Here is a 7,173-nt window from a genome sequence, read left to right as displayed (position 1 = left end):
GTGTAAAGCTTCCAACAACCTAATTGAAGGGTGACTTTGGTTCTAAATGCCCTGAACACTTGGGGCAGCTGCCAGGGCCCCCTGGATCTATCCTCCGTCCAGCGTTCCCTGCAGCCTGTCAGATACATGATCAGTGGCTTTGGAGAAGAGTGGGATGGCCGCCCAGTTGCCTTATGGCGTACTGGAAGTGTCAGCTCCCTTCCACCTTGTGAGACGGAGGCCTGCAGGTGGGCCCAGCAAGCCAGTCTGCTAGCCTGTCTGGACCCCCACATCTGCTCACCGCTAAAGCTTATTTCAGTGTGATTAGCAGCAGAGTGGGTGCCAAACTGACCAGTCAAGCAGACGCTCTGGAACCTCTTAAAGCAGAGTGGTACGTAATAGACTTCATATGCATACTTAGGAAAAGAGTTCTAAATCAGGAAAGTGCTCAAACACTTGGATACTTTGGGGAGAAGTCATTGGTTTTCTTTCTTATGTTACCATTGAATGATGGGAGTTGATGGGGATGGTGGTGGTGGTGGTTGCAGTGGTAGAGATGGTGGAGGTGGTGAGTGTGTGTGTATGTTCATCATTTCCCAGAGAATACTGAGGAAAGGATAGAAATCTTTCCTTCCTTGATGTGCCCTGAAGAAGGTACTCAATTTTTTTTTTTTTGAGAGATTTTTGCTATAGGGCGCATGCACTCACCAGAAAGACAGAGACAGAAAGCGAGAAATCACCCCCCAGGGGGGATGGCCATGCCACAATCCCTTCTCCTCCTCCATTCTCCTCTCGGGATCTTGAGCACGCACGCACACGCACCCGGAGTGAGTTTAAGCCACTGGGTCCGGGACACAAACCGCGGTCGACTACGTGGGAGTCCAGCGACATAGCCATTACGCTAACTGCTGGTCCCAAGAGGATACTCAATTCTGGGCAGACACAGTACCCAAATGACAAGACCTGCTGGAACAAGAGGCAGGATTTAGAGGTGGAGGTTGGCATTGGGGGTGTGTTGGAGTTACCTCGAGGTCATCCCAAGAGTCTGAGCAGGAAGTAAAACCCCAATGTGCTCCAAATTAGCCCACACCTCTACTTAGAATGATCTAAGACTATGCTAGAGTTCCCATTTCATCACTTAAGTGTGTTAGATTGATAAACTGAACTACTAAGGAGATCATCTCATTTCCGAGATCATCTCATTTCCCACCTTACTGTGCAAGGAAGGATATGGAGAGTCAGAGACTTGACTCGAAGAACCTATAACCCTGGGTGTACTCGTGGGTCTTAGACTCAGTGCTCTTCTCTGTGTAGCTCTTTCCTCAGGTCTGATGTTTTTTTTTCTTGTGAGAGGTTTTTGCTATAGGGTGCATGCGCTCACCAGAAAGACAGAGACAGACAGAAAGAGAGAAATCACACCCCCAGGGGGTTGGAGGGACAGCCATGCAGCAATCCCTTCTCTTTCATTCTCCTCTCGGGATCTTGGGCATGCACACACAAATGCCCGGTGTGAGTTTAAGCCACCGGGTCTGGGACTTGAACCATGGTCAATTATGTGGGAGTTCAGCAACATATGACAAGACCTGCTGGAACAAGAGGCAGGATTTAGAGGTGGAGGTTGGCATTGGGGGTGTGTTGGAGTTACCTCGAGGTCATCCCAAGAGTCTGAGCAGGAAGTAAAACCCCAATGTGCTCCAAATTAGCCCACACCTCTACTTAGAATGATCTAAGACTATGCTAGAGTTCCCATTTCATCACTTAAGTGTGTTAGATTGATAAACTGAACTACTAAGGAGATCATCTCATTTCCGAGATCATCTCATTTCCCACCTTACTGTGCAAGGAAGGATATGGAGAGTCAGAGACTTGACTCGAAGAACCTATAACCCTGGGTGTACTCGTGGGTCTTAGACTCAGTGCTCTTCTCTGTGTAGCTCTTTCCTCAGGTCTGATGTTTTTTTTTCTTGTGAGAGGTTTTTGCTATAGGGTGCATGCGCTCACCAGAAAGACAGAGACAGACAGAAAGAGAGAAATCACACCCCCAGGGGGTTGGAGGGACAGCCATGCAGCAATCCCTTCTCTTTCATTCTCCTCTCGGGATCTTGGGCATGCACACACAAATGCCCGGTGTGAGTTTAAGCCACCGGGTCTGGGACTTGAACCATGGTCAATTATGTGGGAGTTCAGCAACATAGCCATTACACTAACTGCTGGTCCCCTTCAGGTCCTATTACATACAAAGCACATGAGATTATGCTGGAGGGAAAGATGAATTCCCTGGCTTCAAGGAAAAACACAAAGGTGTACTTTGGTCCACACTCACCCCCTTCCTGGATGAACTGGGTATAGACACAGGGCGTCACTGACAGATGGTGTCGTTAGCCTGTTCTAGAACCAAATACACAATGCTCTGCTGTGGTTATGTTGCAAAAGGAATAGTCTACTTGGGAGAGGGTAATTATAAAAATGAGTAGGAAGTTAATGAAAACTGTGTTGTTTTTTTTTTTAAGATGTGACCTACACACTAGGCAAAGAAGCTTGATAAATTCTGTAACACTAATTTCTCTCCAGTGTGTAAGAAACTGACGGTTGTAAGGTCATGCGTTTAATTTTTTAAAATAGTTATTCTATTTAACTTTATTTATTTTAATTTGACCAGAGAAGGACAGAGTAATAGAGAGTGAGAAAGCAAGCTCCCAGATCCAGGATTTGAACCACAGTCAACCATGTGGGAGTCCAGTGCCCTTAAACACCACTCCACCTGCCAGCCTGAAGGTCATGCTTTTCTAAATGTTTCTCAAAGTCCAATCGGTCACTTGAAAACAAATTCATTCATGCCACTGTTTTTTAATTTTTTAAATTTAATTAATTTATTTTTCCTTTTTTTTTTTGGCTCTAAGGCATGAAAGCTCACCAGACACACACACACACACACACACACACAGAGGGAAAGTGAGGAAGCAAGCTACCAGATCTGGGACTCGAACTATGGTCAGCCATGTGGAAGTCCAGCGCCTTAACCACCCTGCCTCCTGCCAGCCCCATGTCACTGTTTTTTAATCTCGCTTGCCTTCCCTATCCTTGATGTTTTTCCTAAGGCCTGCTTGCCTCACAGACCCCAAGAAACTTACTTTGGTGCAGTTTATTTCACTCAAAATGCTTCATTGTCATTTTTTTTCTTTTTCTTTTAATTGATTTATAATTTACATACCGGGGCTGGCAGGTGGTGTGGTGGTTGAGGGCACTGGACTCCCACATGGCTGACTGAGGTTTGAATCCCAGACCTGGCAGCTTGATTTCGCTCTCTCTCTCTCTCTCTTTCACTTTGGCCCTCTCTGGTCAAATTAAAATGAATTCATTAAATAAAATAAATAAAGTTAAATAAAATAATTCTTTAAAAGAATTCACATACCGCAGCATTCACCACTTGAAAAGAGTACGGTCAGTGGGTTTTAATATGTTCACAACCATTACAACCTAGGTGATTGCAACCATTACCTTGGTCATTCTAGAACATTTCCACCATCCCAAAAAATAAACCTGATATATATTCATAGGAGAGGTTTTTGCTCTAGGGCGCGTGCGCTCGCCAGAAAGACAGAGAGAGACAGAGAGATCGAAAGCGAGAAATCACCCCCCAAGGGGGATGGCCACATCGCAATCCCTTCTCTATTCTCCTCTTGGGATCTTGGACACGCACACACAAGCACCCAGCGTGAGTTTAAGGCACCGGGTCTGGGACTTGAACCACGGTCGACTACATGAGAGTCCAGCGATAGAGCCATTACGCCAACTGCTGGTCCCCCGATGCCTATTGACAGACACGCTCCATCTCTTCTACTGTTCCTCATCCTCAGTCCCTAGCCACCACTCACCTGAGTGCATTTGCCCATTCCGGACATTCCACATACATGAAATCAGACGATTTGTGGTTGTTCATGTCTGGCTTTCTTTTTTTCTTTTCATTTTAGAGAGAGATTTTTGCTGTAGGGCACATGTGCTCACAGAGAGAAAGCAAGAAATCACCCCGTAAGAGGATGGTCATACCACAATCCCTTCTCCTCCATTCTCCTCTTGGGATTTTGGGCATGCATTGAACATGCGCCTAGTGTGAGTTTTAAGCTGCTGGATCTGGGACTCAAACCAGGGTCTACTACATGGGAGTGCAGTGACATAACCATTATGCTACCTGCTTGTCCCATGTCTGACATTTTTACTTAACATGTTTTCAAGGGTCATCTGTGTTACAGCATGCATCCATACTTCATCCTTCTTTCATGTCATGGTTTGGAGAGCCTGTATTTTATTTATCTGTTCACCTGTTGATAGGCATTCGGATTGTTTCTAATTTTGGCTTTGAAGAATCATGCAGCTATTGGGACCAGCAGTTAGCATGATGGCTATGCCACTGGACTCCCGTGTAGTCGGCCACGGTTTGCGTCCCGGACCTGGTGGCTTAAACTCACGCTGGGCGCGTGCGCGTGCATGCCCAAGATCCCGAGAGGAGAATGGAGGAGAAGGGATTGCGGTGTGGCCATCCCCCCTGGGGAGTGATTTCTCACTTTCTGTCTCTCTGTCTCTCTCTTTTTGGCAAGATCATGTAAATAATAATAATAATAATAATAAAAACAGAGCCAAAGACTGAAAGAAAGAAAAAGATTTCTTGGTCATCCAAATTTCTGGACCAAGAAAAAGTTATTCTTACCTTAAGACTTTTCTAACATTTAGCTAATGCCTGACAGCGTACACCTGTGACTTCCAGGGAACCTCCTTTCAATGACACACAGTGACGTGTTCATGTCGGGTTATGCCAGTTGTGAACCTTTATCTGCTAACGCACCGGTTTTGTTTTTTTTTTTTTTTTCTCGTGGCTATGTTTGCTGTGACTTGCACACCTGATCACTGAGAAAAATAACAAGACTAATTTTTTCGTTTGGTTTGATTTTGGTTTTGGTTTTGCTATAGGACGCGTGCACTCACCAGAGACAGAGAGGGGAAGGGATGATGAGAAATCATCCCACAGCAGGCGTTGGCTACACCGCAATCCCTTCTCCTCTGCTCTCCTCTCTGGATTTTGGGCATGCACGAACACACACCCAGCATGTTTTTCAAGCCACAGGGTCTGGGATTTGAATTGCAGTTGGTCATGTAGAATCTAGCTGCCTCAACTTCCACACCATCTACTAGCCCAAGACTAATTTGGTACATGGAGTGGAAAAAGAAGGCACCAGGGTGCATACCGGGCCTGAGAGCCATAGGGCTACCCTCGTCACAGGGAGGATCTTGCCCAGAAAGAAACCAAGTGATGATGGAAGGCAAAGGACTGGAGGGTAAGCCAGTGCCAGGGACTGTGTGGACGCCCATGTCCAGAAGTGGCTGAGAATCTGGGAGGTCCCTGAACTAGATGAACCTTTAGGGATTAAGACAGGAAGAGGCAAGTATTAAGTAGGTCAGATCATTCCAACCAAACGCTGAAGAGTAAACAGTCTCTAAGTGAGCCAGAATGGAGAGACGCAACCCTGCAACTTATCTCTGGGTATACAGGCATGATGTTAGGATCTCCGTTTGCAAGAAAGGGGAAGAAAATTCACATTTTACAAGCACCTGCTATGTCCTGGGCACATCACTATAGGGACGATGGCCAGCTGAAGATTATAGTCGAGAGATCTCAGCTATGTCGTTTATGATTTTTGAGATCTTAAAAGGTTATTTTAGGGACCAGCAGATGGCATAATGGTTATGTTGCTGGACCTCCCATGTCATCGACTTGGTTCAAGTCCCAGACCTGGTGGCTTAAACTCACGCCAGGCGCATGCATGCGTGCCCAAGATCCCAAGAGGAGAATGGAGGAGAAGGGATTGTGGCATGACCATCCCCCTGGGGGGTGATTTCTCGCTTCCTGTCTCTATGTCTCTCTCTGTCTGTCTGGCGAGTACAGATGCCCTATAGCAAAAATTTCTCTTTAAAAAAAAAAAAAGGTCGGGACCAGCAGATGTTGTAATGGTTACATTACTGGACTCCCATGCAGTCAACTGCAATTCAAGTCCCAAACCCAGTGGCTTAAAACTCATGCTGGGCATGTGTGCCTGCATGCCCAGAATCCCAAGAGAAGACCAGAGGAAAAAGGATGGCAATGTGGCCATCCCCCCTGGGGGGTGATTCCTCACTTTCTGTCTCTGTGTCTCTCTCTGCCTCTCTGGCAGGTGCACGTGCCCTACAGCCAAAAATCTCTCTCTCTAAAAAAACTATTTTACTTTTTGGACCAGCAAGTGGCATGGAGGTGAAGGCACTGGATTCCCACATGGCCAACTGCAGTTCGAGTCCCAGATCTGCTGACTTATTTTCTCACTTTCTTTCTCTCTCTCTCATCAAATTTTCAAAATAAAAATAATAATAAATAAATTAAATTTTAAAAAAAGAAGAAGAAAGAAAGAAAAACATCCTGGGCATCTGCGTGCATGCCCAAAATCCTAAGAAGAGAATGGAGGAGAAGGCATTTCAGTGTGACCATGCCCTGCGCCCCCCACACACTTCCCCACTTTCTGTTTCTCCCTGACAGTGCCTGCACCATAGGGTAGGGGGTTATTTTACCTTTCTTTTTTTTTTTTAAGTTTAGTTCATTCCTTTTTGGGGGGTACCCAGCAGAGTCTCCACACCTCGATCCACCCCAACCTCGGCCAGCCGCACATACAGGGAGATCTCAGGAGGAAGCAAACACGGGGCTTCACCATCACGAGGAACTGCGTTTCTGCTGTATCATCCCCGCTGGCTGACTCCACCTCCCCGAATCCCTCTGTAAAAGAGTTCTGACTACCTTTTTGTGTGGAGGATGAAATGGCATTAAATTATGTAATGAAAAGAAAGTCATATTAGCCAGAATGCATTGAACATGTGCCGTTTGTTATAGAATGATTTCATTTAATCCTCAAAGGAATACTGTGTAGTTTGGGTACCTTTGACGGTGTCTAAAATCAGTTCCAGGCATGCTTACAAAAGGGGTAAGGGTGGAGATTACCAGCTCACGTCATTGAAACGTCTGGGAGTCGATCTCTCCCTTTCCATCCTGGCTCTATCTGGAGCCTCTAATTGTTTTTGTTGTTTTTTGTTTTTTGGGTTTTTTTGAGAGGTTTTTCGCTATAGGGCGCTCGCCAGACAGACAGAGAGACAGAGAGACATAGAGACAGAAAGCGAGAA

This window comes from Tupaia chinensis, unplaced genomic scaffold, assembly GCF_000334495.1.
Source record: "Tupaia chinensis unplaced genomic scaffold, TupChi_1.0 Scaffold138812_1, whole genome shotgun sequence".
Taxonomy (NCBI): domain Eukaryota; kingdom Metazoa; phylum Chordata; class Mammalia; order Scandentia; family Tupaiidae; genus Tupaia; species Tupaia belangeri.
Note: the sequence above shows the minus strand (reverse complement) of the source record.